Here is a 17,659-nt window from a genome sequence, read left to right as displayed (position 1 = left end):
GGGCTCCTTGCTCAGCAAGGAACCTGCTTCTCCCTCTGCTTATGCTTTCATGTGTTCTGTCTCTCTCTCTCAAATAAATAAATAAAATGTTTAAAAATAATAATAAATGATTTATGAGTCCCTTGTAGACATAGAAATTTCCTGATCCCTTTTGTATTCATTTCTCTCACTGGTATGACAAACTACCATAAACTTAGTGGCTTAGAACACCACATACCTATGATCTTACAGCTCTAGGTTAGAGATCGGATACAGGTCTCACTGGAGTGAGATCAAGGTGACAGTGGCACTGCATTCCTTCTGGAGGCTCTAGGGGAGAATCCATTTCTTTGCCTTTTCTTTCTTTTGGAAGCCACTTACATTCCTTGGCTCATGGCACCCCATCTCCATCTTTAAAGCCAGAAATGTTGCATTTCTCTGTCTCTCTCACTGTGAACTCTACTAGAAAAGGGTCTTCTATTTTAAGGACCCATGTGTTTACATTGGGTCCACCTTGATAATCCAGGAGACTCTCTCCATCTCAGAGTCATTAACTTAACTATGTCAGCAAAATCCCTTTTTCTATGTGAGGCAACATATTTCCAGGTTCCAGAAATTAGAGTGTGAACATCTTTGGAGGCCCTTTAGTCTGCCGACCACTTTATCTGTTTCAGTGGCTTCTCTTTCTCAATCGTGGAGGGTGAGGTGTAGTGTTCTGTAGAGCCAGAAAGAAGCTCAGGTGATTATCCTCCTCATTTATTTGCTTCCTAGCAACTCTTATGGCACAGAATGACTGTCTTGCAAGAGATAGTAAGTCCTTCTGGCTCCCCACACCAGGAGCAATAAAATCAAAGAACAAAAGAGCAATTAAAACAAGGCTATTGATCTAATCAGTGCAATATTTTTATTTTTAGCTTCTCTCTTGATGTAGACAAGAATATTTCCTTGAAATGAACTAGGCTCCAAACTGTAATTTTTTTATGTGAAATTATCAGACTAGATATTAACAGTTAGTCTTTGAAATTAAAATATGAACATAAAGGGATTAAAGACTTTATTTGCTTTTTTTTTTTTTGGTATAGCCATTACCTGGTTAATTTCTAAAAAAAAAAAAGAAAAGAAAATAAAAAGAGTGCTTTAAATAAAAGCTTAAAAAATGAATGCCACCACAGTGTTTAAATTTTTCAAGCTACTCATGACCCTCAGCTTGGGAAAAAAAAGAAACTGAAGGATATGTTTCTTCTCACTGCTGGGTAAAAGCTCTGATGGCCAGTCTGTATGGATTGGAAACACAGTATGGGTTTGCTGGAGGTTGTTGATATTTTATCTCTCATAAAAGGAATGAGGTGGAAAATGAGTTTTACACTACAAAATATTTTTAGATCTTGGTGTTTCAACCCATGTCACTTAAGTTTTTGTTGTTCTTTTTGTTGGGCTATTTGAGTTATCGTATGACCCAGCAATTCCATTCCTAGGCATATACCCAAGAGAATGGAAAACATATGTTCACGTGAAAATTTGTACCTGAATATTCACAGCTGCTTTATTCATAATGGCCAAAATGTGGAAGCAATCCAAATATCCATCAACTAATAAATGATAAAACAAGATTTGGAATATCTATACAATGAATATTATTCGACCATAGAAAGGACCATGCTCCAACGTGGATGAACCCTGAAAACATGCTAAGGAGAAAGAAACTGGAAACAAAAGGCCACACATTATGTAAGTCCACTTGTATTTAAAGTAAAAAATAGGCAAGTCTGTAGAGACATAGACTAGATTAAAAGTGGTCAGGACCTGGGATGACAAGAGAATGGAGAGTGACTGCCAATGCATTTAGGGTTTCTTTTGGGAGTGATGAACGTGTTCTGAAATTCAATAATGGTAATGTTTGCATATATCTGTGAATATACTAAAAAAATTGGATCATATACTTTAAAGTAGTAAATTTTATGATATGTAAATTTTATCTAAAAATAATTGCATCAGAACTTTGGATATTTTGTCTGGAACATAAGAAGCCTAGAAGCCACCACTTCAAGTATTAGTCTGAACAAACTAAAAAATCAACAACTCTTCTTAGATCTGTAGGAGAAGTGAGTTCATAGGGCAAACTGCTAACTCTAAAAATTGGAGAGGCTGACAGATCAATATAGAGAATCAAACTTACTGGAGCAGCAATCTCCAAGGGAACCAGTGCCAGGGTAGGGACACCTGAACTGTAATTGATAAATTGCTGGAGGCTCAGTGTGGACAACTCTGACAGTTAAAAAGTCCAGGGAGACCCAGTCATCAGGAGGCCCTTATAGTTTTGTGGGCTAATTTAATGCTTGGATCTCCACTAGGTTCACAGATGATGTGATTAGCCATGTAAAAAATATGAAAAAAAAATCAGCAAAAACAACCCTCTTGGAGCTGATAAGTAATTATAGCATGGATGTGGGATACAAAGTTAGTATACAAAATCCCATCACTTTTCTACATACCAGCAATGAACAAGTAGAATTTGAAATTAAAACTATGATATTATTTACATTGGCACCACTGAAAATGAAATACTTTGGCAAAAATGTATTAAAATATGTACAACATCTGTATGAGGAAAACCACAATACTCTGGTGAATAAAGACAAAGAGCTAAATTAATGGAGAGATATTCCATGTTCGTGGATAGAAAGAGTCAATATTGTCAAGATGTCTATAGATTCAAGGCAATTCCAATCAAAATCCCTGCAAGCTATTATGCGGATATTGGCAAACTGATTTCTAAAGTTTATATGAGGAGGCAAAAGACCCGGAATTGCCAGCACAGTACTGAAAGAGAAAAATAGAGTTGGAGCATTGATACTGCCTGACTTCAAGACTTAGTATAAAATGGCAGGCATCAAGGCAATGTGGTATTGGCAAGAGAAGAGATAAATAGATCAATGGAACAGAATAGGAAGCCCAGAAATAGACCCACATAAATATAGTCACTTATCTTTGACAAAGGAACAAAGGCAATACAATGGAGCAAAGACAATCTTTCCAACAAGTGGTGCTGGAATAACTGGACATCCACAGTAAAAAAAAAAAAAAAAAAAAAAAAAAAAAAAGAGGATCTCGACATAAACCTGTACCCTTCACAAAAATTAACTCAAAATGGATCACAGACCTGAATGTAAGATGCAAAAGAATAAAGTTCCTGGAATGTAACACAGGAAAAAACCCAGATGACCTTGGGTATGGTAATGACTTTCTATATACAGTACCAAAAGCACAGTATAACAAAAGCACAAATAACTCATCAGCTGGCCTTGACTAAAACCAAAATCTTCTGCTAAATCTCTGACATCAAAAGACAATGTCAAAGAATAAGAAGACAAGTCACAGACAGGGAGAAACTATTCACAAAATACACATCTGATAAAGAACTATTGTCCAAAATATACAACTCTTAAAATTCTCTCAAAACTCTCAATAAGAAAACAAACAACAGGATAAAATGTGGGCCAAATACTTTAACAGACAACTCACCAAAGAAGATATACCAAGTAAGCACATGAAAAGTAATATGTGATTATGGAGATGCCAGTTAAAACAACAGTGGATACGACTGCGTACTTAGTCTAACGGTCCAAGTCCTGGAACACCGGTGACGTTAAGTGCTGGGAGTGTATGGAGCCCAGGCGCTCCAGCACATCGCTGCTGAGCATACAAAATGGCGCAGCCCCTTTGGAAGACAGTTGGGCAGTTTCTACAAAACTAAGTATACTTTTATCGTTCCATCCAGCAATTACGCTCCTAGGTATTTACCCAGAAGAACTGAAAACTTATGTGCACACAAAAAACTGCATAGAGATGTCTATTCACCATGGCCCAAACCTGCAAGCAGCCGACATGTCCTTCAGTAGACGAATGAATAGATGAACCGTGGCCCATCCAAACAATGGACTCTTACTTGGCACGAAAAAGAAATGAACTATCGAGCCATGAAAAACCATGGGAGACCCTTCAATGCACATTACTGAGGGAAAGAAGCCAATCTGAAAAGGCTGCATGCTATGATTCCAACTCTCTGACATTCTGGAAAAGGCAAAACTAGGGAGACCGTAAAAAGATCAGTGTTTGCCAGGTGTTCGAAGGAAGAGAGGGATGAATGGGTAGAGCATGGAGGATTTTAAGGGCAATGAAAACACTCCGTATGATACTATGATTATAAATGCATGGCATCATTCATATCTCCGGAATTGCCATCACAGCTGATGATAGAACATAGAACACCAAGCGTGAGCCCTCATGTAAACTGTGCAGTCTGGGTGATGATGGCGGGTCAGCGTAGGCTCATCAGTTCTAACAAATTTCCCCGCGGGGGAGGATGTTGAAAGTGGGGGAGGCCGTGCAGGTGTGGGGCAAGGGGTAGTTGGGAAATACCTGTATCTTCTACTCAAGTTTGCTGTGAAACTGAAACTGCCCTAAAAACTCAAGTCTTACTAAAAATGCACCCATGAATGATAAGTCTCCAAGCTGCCGTAATAGATGACTGTATTTAGTTTGGGAAAAACTTCAGTTCCTGTACCTTTCATTGCTCAAAGGAAGCGTTGTTTTCCTCATGCAAACACATTTAGCCAGGTCTGGGAAACACTTTTTAATTTATCATTTTAAAAAGTAGTATATATATAGAAGGAAGCATTTCCAGAAAAAAAAAGTCTGAAACATAGTAACTAAAACCTTGGATCTGTTCCAGTAAGTTCAGATGGTTGGTTTTTATGCTTTTTTATGTCATACCTGGCGTTTTGTATCCTTCTGAGAATTGATTTCTCTCTGTTCATGTGTCACTCTTACATGTTTTGACACTTGATAGTAAAAGCCAGGAAGCAAGATTTTTTCTTTCATTTTTACTGGAAGTGATTTTAGCTACTTTAGAACAAATGTTGTCGATATAAATATGGCCCACTGATCTTGTTTCCGTGCTAATAGACACAGATAGCTTTCTGTATAGATGCTGTAGCTCTTTCCCAAGAGCTTTCTTTCAACCAACAGATATGCAAAAACACAAACCTCAAGTGCTGTTTCTTCTGACTGCTGCATCTGTGCTTCCAGAATGTACAGTCAAACAAGGGAGAAAAGGTACAAAAGCAGAGAATCGATGTTTAAATCAGGGTCAAGAAAATAGCCGAAATATGTGTGTGGGGTGTGTGTGTGGTGTGTGTGTGTGTGTGTGTGTGTGTGTTGGGGGGAAGTGAGTGTGAAGATTAGATAGGAGGGAGGTATCTTAGGAAGTTAGAGTTTTCTGGAAAAATAAGTAACATTGAAACATTCCCAGTCCTCTTGCTTCTCTCCGTGAGACATGGCATGGACATTCCCTACACATCTTAAGCATCTAGGTCATTTGGATCCTTAAAAGAAACGTGTAGGAAAAAAATAAGCTGTTGAGCGATCTCTATGGACCCATCTCCTCATCCATACATATGTATATGTTGTAATGATGGTTGTAAAAAGAGGCAGTTCCCTTGTTGTTTGACACAGTGAAACGCCCTAGGAAACTCTATCATTTCCTGTACTAAGTGTCTGGTGATTTTTCAGCGGGTCGAGAACAAGGTCAGCAAACGTTTTCTGTGAAGGGCCAGATTGTACATATTATAGGCATTAGGAGTCCTTCATCTCTAGTGTAACCTTTCTGCTCTGCTGTTGTATCAGGACACAGCCCCACACAAGATGGAAATGAATGGGTCTGCCTGGGCTCTAGTTATTAAACAGGCGAGGGCTGGGTGTGGCTGGGGCTGGACTTTGTCCATCCCTGCTATAGATCAACATTTGCCACCTCAAGGTCAGCACATGCCTCAATCAATGTGTTAGGAGTAATATCGCCTGTAATAGATCATTTACGGACTTCATTATTTTACTTTGTGGGGAAATGAAATGAGAATGGATTTCATTCTAATGTACTTTCTTGAGTCATACCTTGCCACTCCTTGAGAGAAAGTTATGGTACTCACCGGGAGGTCGCGTGGGGAGATGGTTAAGACCCCAAACCCTGGGGTTAGGGCCTATGACTTTGAACCCCAGCTCTGTTACTTGCATCTGTTGCCTTGGGCGAGTTACTCAACCTCCTGGCCCTTGATTTCTACACCTGTGAGATGGGTGTGTATCCATAGACCTTACCTCCTAAAGTTACTTAACAATTAAAGCAGGGAGTACATAATTGGGGCTAGGAATAGTGATGGGTACATATGTACATTCACAATAAATGTTAGTTATTCCTCGAATTTCTAAATCCCCTGGGGATGGAGCATAGCTCCCGGCTTAGCTTATCTGTGCTGTGAGTCACCATGAGCAAGACTTACCATTAATAGTTTTGTTGACTCCAAACTCTCATGGTGCTAATGGGCTGTAATTTTGTATTTTCTTACATTAAAAAGTTGCTCTACCCATAGATGGATATTTAATAAGGAAGAAGGCAGCAAAACTCAGTGTAGAAAATGTGAACATAAATCAACAGTGCCTGTGAGTGAAAACAGCATTGGACTATGTCAGGCTATGGCTATTGAGATTTGCGGAAAGGTTGACCAACTGTTATGTGCCTGGAAATCGTGCGGTATGCTCTTTGGTTGCTATCAGTGAGCTCTGGAATTCTGAGTCTTACCATTTTTAGGAATAAGGTGATGTGTATTCGCACACCCTTCCTTGTTCCACTAATAGTAACCAGCAATGAGTCAATAAAAATGAAGACACGCTACAATAAGTAAGTTGAATATTTTGTAAAAATCACATTAGCATATTCTTTTTTTCTTCATTAACCACTTTCCAAATGGTTTTCCTATTGCCACGTTAATTAATCATGTGCTTAGAGGATGCTTTCATGAATTCCGCAATTTCCTCCGGAAAAGTTTGCCCTGCTATTTGTTTTAATCACCACAAAACTGTGTGTATGTGTGGCGGGGTTGGGGGGCGGTAGGGAATAAAAATCTGGATCTAGGGCAGTGGGTGTGTCACCCATGTCTCATTCATCATGCAAATGACATGCGGCACTCCACCTTCCCGACAGGATCCTTCTTTATCTCCCCTTTCCCGAGGGTAAGTGAGACTGAGAAGGGTTAGACACCCACGTGGCTATTTGTGGGCTGAGCTCCACTTTCAAGGCAGTCAGACTATGGAAACCTCCGAGTGGCCATGGTGCTGTAACACTGTGTCCTGCGGGGAGGAAACAGCTGCAAATGAGCACGTGAGACCTGCTTATCACACTGCCCCCAAACCCCACGACCATTAGCACTATTCCCTGTGGCATCCGTGGCGGAAATCAGAGAGAGGCATCTGGATCAAGCCTGAAGAAAGGAAAAACAGTTTTAAATTATGGGTGCCCACGTTGGGGGATTTAATTCCCAATCGGTAGTATTATGAGGCTTTTATTTCTGCTGCCAGTGGAAGAGAAGGGGAAAGGGTAAAAATCTGCCCTTGGTGTCAGAGAAATCTGGCAGGGGCAGTGGGTGAAGGAATACAGAGCTATAGTGCCCCTGTCACAGGGGAGCTTGGAGGGGGTGAGAGCGGGGAGGCGTGGAAGGAGAGAGGCAAAGGTGTGTGGCAAATGCTTCCGTGGAATTTGGAGAAAAAGGAAAAAGAACAAGGAATTTGCCACCCCACTGGTTTCCTAAAACCCCGGCCACTGCAGTGGTTCTCATCTTGGACTGCTCACAAGAATCCCCCAGAGGGCTTTGTAGACCTACCAAAGCCCGAGCCCCAGCCCTTAAGAGTCTAGCTGTTCTGCTCTATACTCGCACAGTCCAATACAGTAGCCACTAGCCACTGTGGCTATTTACATTTAAATCAGTGAAGATTTAGAAAACTAAAAATTAAATGATTCCATTCCACTAGCCACATCTTAAGTACTCATTAGCCGCAGGTCACCGATGGCCCCCGTGTTAGACAGTACAGTGATCCTAGAAAGGTCTGTTGGATCTCTCTGGTCTGGAGGGGTGCATGGGTGTGGGTATTTTTTGAAAACCGCACTAAGTAATTGCTTTTCTTTTTTTTTTTTAATTGAGGTATGCACCAAGTACTTCTCTCTTTTTTTTAAGATTTTATTTATTTATTTGACAGACAGAGATCACAAGTAGGCAGAGAGGCAGGCAGAGAGAGAGGGGAAGCAGGCCCCCTGCTAAGCAGAGATCTTGATGTAGGGCTCAATCCCAGGACCCTGAGATCATGACCTGAGCCAAAAGGCAGAGGCTTAACCCACTGAGCCACCCAAGTGCCCCGACAAGTGCTTCTAAGGTGCAACCATATTAGAGACCTGCTGGTCCTTAATACAGTTTGTTCTGACATTTATTGCCACTTGTACCTGAACTCATTTTGCTTTTGAAGCAAATACTCCGAGAGTATTATTAAAGCTGGACTCTTCGTGCAGTCTAGCAGTGCAGATGCATATATTTTCATTTCAAATAGCTTACTTGCTCGTCGCTCAGCAACTCAAGGTTAAGTTAGATGAGTTAACTACCAGCCTTCCGCTGGAATGTATCAGTTGCTTTTTCCCATTGAGGTTGAAGAATTACAGCAATTCATGCTGATTTGGAAGTACTTGTTGGGGGAGTTTAAGAAGATAAGGTATCTTAAACTGAAACCCAGAGGCTGACCAGCCACAGCTCACACTTGGGGCCCAGATCAGAGGTGACCGATGTTCACACACTTGGTTGATACTCGAAACTAATTCATTCGGGTAATGAGTTTATTACGTTTAACGTCAACCGTAGGAAGTTGTTTTCCTTTCCTGTTGGACAAAAACCTCGGTGAGGGGAGACTTTGCGGGGTGATAGGTGCAGCTGATGAAACAAAACATGGTCAAGTGTGGCGTTGAAATGAGAAACCAAAACGGAATTCACTCTGCTATTTGCCGATTTTGTCTTGCCGACGAGTTTCCAGCGCAGATCTTTCCCTCTCCTGAGTATGATAGTCATCTCTCTTCAAGGCTTGCTTTACTTCCTGCTGCTTTAAGAAGACCTGATGGGGAATTGAGTTCTCCAGTTTGGGTAACATTACTTCAGCATCCTGAATGTTTCAGTGAGCAGTGGATCCCCCACCCCAGGTCTGAATAAATGACCTGTTCTGCAGAGTCTCCCCGTGACATCTCCCCCAGAACCAGTGTTCTCTCATCTGAGGGGCCTTTCTTGGGTGAACCCTGCAGCCTTCATTCTTAAACTCAGCTTTCCTCGCACTGTGGGTAGAAGGAGCCGCCTGAGAAAGGCAGGCCACTCTGTGCCGTGTATTAAAGCCAGTGACATCATGTCCGTGTGTCTCTGTGAGAATGGGAAGAGAATGGTCTTTCCTAGGTCTACCCTGCCCGACCCACAAAATGACCTTCAGATTTCTCACTCTATCCCCCGACCCCCGAGGGCACTTCTCCCAGTAGCATACTGGGCCCGGCCTCCCTGGGGATCCACATTTCTTGGAAGAATTGAGGGACTGTCCTAAAGAAAGCATCCCTAAGGGGTGCCTCGGTTATGGCTGCCGAAAGCCTTGTTTCGTCAGTCGATGTCGTGCGTGAGGCCTCCATTTACTGATCACGCCGCAGACCTCAAGGTCTGCTCGCCCTCTCTGTCCCCTTCCTATCCGCTCTGCTGCACTCGGCCTCATTCAGCTTTCCTCAAACGCCCCTTTCCTCGTGTTACATCTCTACCCAAAAACGTGGGATGCGTATTCCTGCTGGCAAAGGATGGGACACTCCGAAGTTTTCTAAAATGCCTGCTCCTCTTTCCTGAAAACAAACCCCAGGCCCTCCCCTTGCTCTTGGAGGCAGTTGCCTCAACAGCTTTTCTTTTCTTTTCTTTTTATTTTTTATTTTTTCCTTTAGGCACTCAGTCCATAAGGGATTCATTGAAAAAAGGTCACTGACTCAGCTGGGATGTACCCTAAGGGTTAAACCCCTTGCATTTGGAAACAGACCGCCTACGTTTGAACTCCTTACTCCCTAGTTAGTTAAGTTCCCTTTGTGTCCGTTTTCTCAGCTGCAAAATGGGGATAATCCTAGTATCTGCCTCCTAGACCGCAGCAAATATCCGTGGAGGCAATGAGCTCTAAGTATTACACGTTCTTTACTATGGTTTTGACTGTTCAGATCCATGGCCTTAAGTAACTTTCGAGTTACCTAATACTTTGTGTTTTTATTTAAAGATTTTATTTATTTATTTGACAGACAGAGATCACAAGTAGGCAGAGAGGCAGGCAGAGAGAGAGAGGGGGGGAAGCAGGCTCCCCGCTGAGCAGAGAGCCCGTTGTGGGGCTTGATCCCAGGACCCTGGGATCATGACCTGAGCCGAAGGCAGAGGCTCAACCCACTGAGCCACCTAGGTGCCCCCCCTAATACTTTGTTTTGATGGTAAGTTTTTAGATCTGAAGGATCTAAAATTCACTCTCTCTGCAAATGGGTCACAGTGGTAGCAGGAGGATGCTAGAGATAAGACCAAAGTCAAGTACCGGGGCCGGGCGAGGACAGAGAGAGCTATGGTTAAAGAAGCAAATGACAGGAGCAAGAGAATGCAGAGTCCTTGTTCTGTGCTTGTACTTGGCACCCCACTTCAGCAAGTTCTGATCAATCCAAAGGTGGGGTCCAATAGGTAATTGAAATAAAAGATACCACATTTTTGCTACATGCTTGATGGTAGCAGGAGGACTAAAATGTCCTTCACTGTTTGCATTTTTAATGTATAATCGGAAAACATCAAGACCTTATGTGCCAGTTCTGTAGCGTTGGCCAAAATAGGTTAATTGAACCAATTCATCAGTAATGAATGTGTCTAAATGAAATTTTGCTATGCCATTTTATCAGATGGAGTCGTAATCCTGAAACATAGAAGCATTACCTGTTTCTAAATATTGACTATATATTATTTAAAAACTGAAGGATGCCATTAGATACGCATTTATCTTCTTGCTCATAAAAGACTTTCTAAACTGTCTGCAAAATGGTTTATTAAGGTTAGTTTTTATTTTATTCTCCAGTTCACCAGCCACTTTCTTTCCATGCGAACATGTAGAAAGTCAAGGAACGAGCTGTTAGGCGGTTCAGTAGGGAGACATACGGGAGAGAGTCCAGGGGATGGTTTAGGTTAAGGGAGGTGAGGTTAGCTGCTACGTCACATGCATCCCCAAATCCCACCAAACAGGTGTACTCCTCCCTCATGTCATCCCCGTGTCCATGGCTGCTGGGATGGCTAAGCCCCAAGCACGGAGTCCAGGGCCCGGGCTCTGCTCTCTTCCACACGGGAAGATGTTGATTTGCTTATCTGTGGCTGCATCACACACTATCCCAAGACCTTGGTGCTTAAAACAACCACCATTTTATTTGCTCGTGGCTCTGCGGTCCAACCTGGGCTCAGCTTGCTTTTCTGCTGACCTTGACACTGGTCTCTCAGGAGGCTTTATTCAACCTGGAGGTTGGCCGGAGGATGGATCTCGCTGGGACGTTGGGACAGCTGACCTTCACACTCTCTCTCCACATGGTCTCTCCAGTACAGTAGCCAGACTTAAGACATGGTGGTAGGAGGGTCCCAAGGACGCAAAAGCAGCATTCTCCAGGCCCTCCATAGTCTGAGGTCCAGAATCATCTCAGCATCATTTCTGCCACAGTCGATTGCTTCGAGCAAACGACAGGGCCGGCCAGGACTGCAGGGCAGCAGACGCTAGGACGTGAATACTGAGAAGTGTGGTTTCTGCCTGGAATGGCCACGTGTAGCTCTGAGAACTCTTGTCTCCAGGTTGTCATGGGCTAGAAGTGAAGCTCATCGCTTTCTCCCACAGTCCATTGGCTAGAGCCTAGTCACGTGGCTGCTAATACCTGCGAGGGCCTGGGGGCAGTGGCTAGGAAGGAGTGAGAGTCTGTGAGCAATCCATCGGTCTTTTCCTCTGTTTCCGTGCCTCCACCCCCTCCTCTGTATCAGAGAGTTGTGGCAGGGAGTGAACACATGACCCACGTACACTGCTTAGTACTTAATACTGCTTCATTCCTTTTCTATTGTGATCATTATTGTTGTTATTTGTTATTATGCAGTGACTACTTGACTTTACGCCATTTAAATCAACACACATGGATGGCAGTGGAGGCCATGCGGAGGAGACGTCCAAGGGTTTTAAGCAAAATGGTGTTGTCATTGGAAATGTACTCACCCCAAGAGTTGGACAGAGCGCTTGTGTAATATTTTTGCCCTGAATGTGCAAAATGTCCCCAGTGGCCTATGAAGGAATAATCCAGAAGAGCCAAAGAAGAAGGTTGAGTGAATGCTTAGGGGCGTAGATTCTGAAGCGATAGGCTGGTGTGTGGCGCCCTCGCCTCCTGAAGAGTCAAGTAGATAAAGGATTGCTGTCATGTTCTAGGCGCTTCCGCCGAGCAGGCCCTTCCGCAGATTGGACCTTTTCATTGCTTCCCAGTATTTATTTCTAAGGCCATCTGGGGGCTTTTTTGGCCTCTTGTGGGTTCGACGTAAAGAGCTGATATTTAATAAAGAGAAAATTCTTTATCTTCGCCCTTTGTCTTTCTGGCTTGACTGCATTTTTCCAAAGAATGCCAGGGATACACAACTTCTCCATTATTTCTGCATTTCCTCTCCTGGCCAGACTCGGTTCCACTCTTAAAACAGACTAGGAATTCCCCAAGACGTTGTCTCTTGAGATTATTTGAGATTGTTCACTTAAAGAAATAGTCACTTTCTTATGAAACATTTGTTAACCTGACCATTAAATAATTGATTTCACAGGCCACTCCAGTCTTAGGTAATGATTCTTATTAAGTTACTGTGTCTAGTTCTCATTAGACATTTATGACATGGCGCTGAGTAGTGTGGGCTGAGGACTGTGGCTTTGTCATCCAGTTAATTTGTAAGCCCCGTAGTGGTTGGGATCACAGCTGCGGTACTTACAAGCTGCGAATCTTCGGGCAAGTTACTTAACCTCTCTGAACCTCTGTTTCCTCATCTGTAACATGGGATATAATGTAACCCACGCCTTACAATTCTTTTAGCAGTTAATGAATCAACACCCATAAAATGCTTAGCAAAAGCGTCGGGAGCACTTAGAAAGCTCACAATGAGAACTACATGTTGTTTTCATGTATTCATAATCTAAGAGATCACTTGCCTAGCAATGAGAAATGAACTGCATATTTATCAATTTCCCGTGAAGTAGTATACGAGATACATTTAAATGAGGGTCTCAATTCCATTAGCCAGTGTTCACATTGCGTGAACCACTCTGCTGGAATGATGACTATTTTCCACATCTGAGTTTTTGGGGTAGTGGATGGAGGTGGAGCTCTGTGAGGAGACAGGTAGATTTTGACTCGGAATTTCTCTTTAAGTATAACTGTCGTAGTAAAGAAAACCATCTGATGTATTTTATTGTTTCTGAATTCCTTTCTCTTGCTAAATAAATACCAGCAGCAACAGAAGCTGTGTGTGGCTTATATCAAGTGATGATTAACCTCACAGAATCCTAGTAAAAAACATACCAGAATCTCTAAGTTTTGAGTAAGATGTTCCATGAAATCATTTCTCGGTTTGTCAGTTATCATCACAGTGAGAGCTGGAATTCACTTGAGACCACAAAAGAACTATAACTTCCTATCGACTGGAAAACTCAAATGACTTTTTGAATTGTTTTTTGCCTCGGTGCCATGTGGCACACATGGAACTCAAGGTAATTAGGGATCAGGATATGTTTTGAATCTTTCATCTTTCCTTTTCTTTCCGCTCTTCCTGGATTTCCCCCCGCCACCCTCAACTCCCACCTGCACCCTCTTAAACATGGCCACGTGATGCACATCCACGCTGCCCTCCACACCCCCTGTTCAGGAAATGAACAACTTCTCAAGGACTGTTGTTCCACAAAGAGCATAAAATTCAGAGCATGTGTTATGCTTCAGTCTCAAAGAGAATGAAATCTTTTCCTTTTTCAATGTTTTTTTTTTTTCCTAGTGTTAGAAAAATGAAGACGCCTGTGGTTTTAAAATATAATTTAGGAGTTGAGAATTGGCCCTACACAAGGAAAGCGTCCTGTGTGCTTTATCATGCCCTCAGGGGTTTTACCCGCGGCTTCCAACATTCTTTGGTTGATTCCTAATAAGGACAGTTTGCACAGTTACAATCCAATTACCATTTGTAGATCCCTCTGGAAAAGGGGATTTTTTTTTAAGAGGAATCTTTTCCTAACTCCAGAATATCTCTTCAAAATAGTCTTATTAAAATAAAAATCAGGAAATCCAGTTGCAATTTCTCTGCATTCTTTTCATCACTCCCCCCTCCTCCATTCTTTTTCTCACGCGCGCGCGCGCGCACACACACACACACACACACTGACTCACTCACACACTCTCTCAGTGACACAGCCTGCCTCCCTTCTGAAGGGACGGGAACTTCTCAATAGTCCAATGACAAGATTGCTTTTTTTTTTTTTTTTTTGGTCCCAAGATTCACAGTAGCAGAGATCTCTGGCACCAAAAGGTACTGTGGGAGAGTCACTGCCCTGCAAGCTGGGCCACTTCTCAGACACTCTTGTAATCTGCCATTGCAAGCTGCATTTTTCACCAAAAGAATAATTTTCTTTTTTAAAAGAACAGACTCAAGTTCCTACTCCAAGCTTAGCTCGGTTAAATTAGGACAGCAAAGACCTGGCCGAATAGAATTCATGGGTAAGCGATATCAGTATCTCTGCTTATGCTTCTTTCCGAGAAGATTACTGTGCTAAAATGTTGTGCTTCTTACACATCTATCTTGTAATTTGGGAAGAAAAGTGGATTGATCAGCGTCTGAGCTGTGCGACAGCCCAAGTACTGTCTGTGCCAGGAGAGATTTATGAGCACGTTATTTTTAGATCAGTTGATAATGTTAAAGCAGCTTGAACTGAGCAAAGCAGAGCAGAGAGGAGCCTGCCGTGAGGACATGGGATAGCATTTGCTGGGCTGCTTTCTGCGAAAGCTTTGGTGCAGGCCGTTTTGAGTTCTGAAAGAATAAAGTGGCTTATCTCCTGGGCTTCTTGAACTCACTGCAACATTTTTTTTTGCTGTGCATATGATAAATAAGGCTCATAAAAAAATTCTCATGTGCTCTATTTTTACCAAAGAGGAAAATCTTAAGCTCCTGGATTTTTCAACACTGTCTGGCCTGCCCTGCTGTAGGGCTGTGTCCCGTAATGAAAAGACTTGGCGGGGGAAAGAGGCAGAGTGGGACCCTTATGTCCCAGCTCCTGTTCTGTCATTGTAGGAGCTGTCTAACCTCTTTGGACACTGCGTTCTTCCTTTGTAAATGGAGGGGCTTGGATCGGTTTATCATGAGAAGTGGTGAAATGCGTACAGTGGGTTGGGGTCTGGATTCTGGAGCCCATAGCCTGGCTTCAGATCCCAGTTCTGTCACTTACTAGTCACTTCAGACCCGTGCCTATGTTTCCTCATCTGTAGTATGGGAATGATGATGGTAACATAGTCCTTAGGGTTGCTGTAAGAAGGAAACGAGCTACCACAATAAAGGCTCAGAGCAGTCACTAGCAGAGAGTGAGCTGTCCATGAGTGTTAGCAGTATCTTCAAGGTCCAGTCCATGCCCGGAGGTCAGCCATTTCTACTGTCCGTGAACTAAATCAAATTATAGAAAGATAAGCAAAACCATCAGCTGCTGGTCCTGTCACTGAGAATTTCTCATTCGTGCAAACGTTTCCGTTGTCCATACTCTGGGATCGGTGCAGGCTGTGTTACCTCCTCTCCATCCAAGATGCAAGTGAAACTTAAAACTCAGAATAAAATTGGTGGTGGGTAGACCAGTCCATGATCTAACTGAGGATATACAGAAATGGAATTGGCCTTTTGTTCTGATGGTTTTGCCTTTGGGGACTCCCAACCTGTCACTGTATCCCCTCGATACTAACCGTTAGAAAGGTTCCTTCCACCGGAAACGAGATGTGAGTGACATTTTATTTTTTTGAACGCTGGTAGTGCCATCCTCACTCAACAATGTTCATTTCTACTTCTTTGGTTTATCAGTAATTTAGATGAGTAGGTCATTTGCAGATAACCACTTTTATATAACCCTGACTTTTATATCCTTTCCAATATCCCCAATTCTTACTACACTATGTGATTTCTTTGTAGTCTCTTTGGGATGTTGCCCAGAGAAAATCTTAGGAGAGGAGAAAAATGATGATCCCAAAGACAAATCCAAATCATAGAGGTGCCTTTGCTTTCAGTCTGGTCCAGGGATCAGCAGGTTTTATCTGTGAAGAAACAGATAATAAATATTTTCAACTTTGCAGGCCAGTGAAAGCAGCAGCAGACGATACCTAAGTGAATGAGTGGCTGTGTTCCAATAAAACTTTATTTACAAAAGCAATCAGTAGGCGGGGTTCAGTTCACAGGCACTTGCCTGCCAAACCCTGGCTAGTCCTCATTCCCGTGCCATAGTTTAGGAAAACAAAGCATAGGAGGGAGAAATAGCTTCCTAAAAGCCACAAGGCCGGAAGGTGGCAGAAGTGGAGTTTAAGCCCTGGCAGCCTAGCTTGCCAGCCCTTGCTTTTAGGCACTTCCCCAACTGCCCTGGTGTCAGTTCATCTCTGCCTGAGACTCTCCTCTCCTGGAAGCTGCCCAGCTCATCACCTCACCTCCCTACCTAAGGGTTAACTCAAATATCATGTTCTTGATAAGGTTGCCCTGAACCCCCTCCCCTACCCCAGCATGCCTGATTCCTCTCACCCTGCTCTACCTTTTTTTCTCCTAGGGTTTTAGCATCTTGTAGCTTGCTATGTAATTTACTTGCTATGTAAATTACTATGCTCTGTAATTTACTCATTTATTATGTTGATTTCTTATCAGTTTCCTTCACTAAACAGGAAGCTTCTTGAGTGCAAGGTTCTTTGTTTTGTTTACGGATGAATCCACAGATTTATTATTAGATGTAAGAACAGTGCCTGGCCCTTAGAAGCTGCTCATTTAATACTTGCTGAATGCGTGAAGTGTACATTTCCATTACGCTATGGTGACTTTTTTTGATACTTTTTGTATAGCAATAAAGAGCTACTACTCCAAAGGAAAAAAAAATGGACTGCCATACCTACTAACTGTTCAGAATTTTCTAAAATTCCTTCTTTAATTTAAAAAAAAAGACTAGAATAGATTAATAAAGCATAAAGATTATGCCCGACGTAGCAGAAGTATTAAATTTTCCTAAAGTTCTTTTCAGAAGGAGTGACTGACACATCAAGAGAAGAATTAGCCAATGTTATTCTATTGAGTACCTCAAGGAGAACTTCTTTTAAGAGTCCAAACAGGGGTGTGACAGCTACACAGATACGGTTGGCTTTGCCCAGAAGCTCATCAAGAAGGGAGTTCCTTGTCATTGGTGATGTGTTTATTTTGGAGTTATAAAGGACCAAGCAGCTCTTTTCATTTTCAGAAATGCTGGTTGCAAGCCTGGTATTTAAACTTATGCCATGCTTCAGCAACACATTGTGATTATCTGGGAACCTTGGCTGTGCAGATGACAGCTGGCCACAGCAGAAAACAGTTAAAAAGACATTTAGCCTCTGGTATGGTTTATCTAAATGGCGTGCCATTTTTCAGTCCTCAACAGACTGATCTGATCTGTTCTTCTGCTCCTCACCCATGGGGAGCCACAAGCCAGGTGGTGAGCTTGTAAACACCTAGAGAAGGCATCTGACTCACAGTGGAGC

The 17,659-nt window shown here is 42.5% G+C and overlaps 1 protein-coding gene across 4 annotated transcripts in view; it reads left to right on the top strand.

The window, feature by feature from the left end:
• The window catches only part of ARHGAP6 (Rho GTPase activating protein 6), a 481,290-nt gene that overhangs the window by 383,829 nt on the left and 79,802 nt on the right, over window positions 1-17,659 (top strand). Inside the window, exon 1 of one of the 4 annotated variants that reach the window (XM_004758829.3) lies at window positions 14,612-14,635. The exons of the other annotated variants lie outside the window; for them this stretch is intronic. The gene's annotated coding sequence lies outside the window, so the exon portion shown is untranslated. Of the gene's footprint in view, window positions 1-14,611; window positions 14,636-17,659 lie in introns of those variants that run through there. 4 annotated transcript variants of the gene reach the window in all.

The sequence above is a fragment of the Mustela putorius genome, unplaced genomic scaffold (assembly GCF_011764305.1).
Source record: "Mustela putorius furo isolate JIRA1106 unplaced genomic scaffold, ASM1176430v1.1 tig00003836_pilon_pilon_pilon, whole genome shotgun sequence".
Taxonomy (NCBI): domain Eukaryota; kingdom Metazoa; phylum Chordata; class Mammalia; order Carnivora; family Mustelidae; genus Mustela; species Mustela putorius.
Note: the sequence above shows the minus strand (reverse complement) of the source record. Positions and strands in the feature narration are given on the sequence as shown.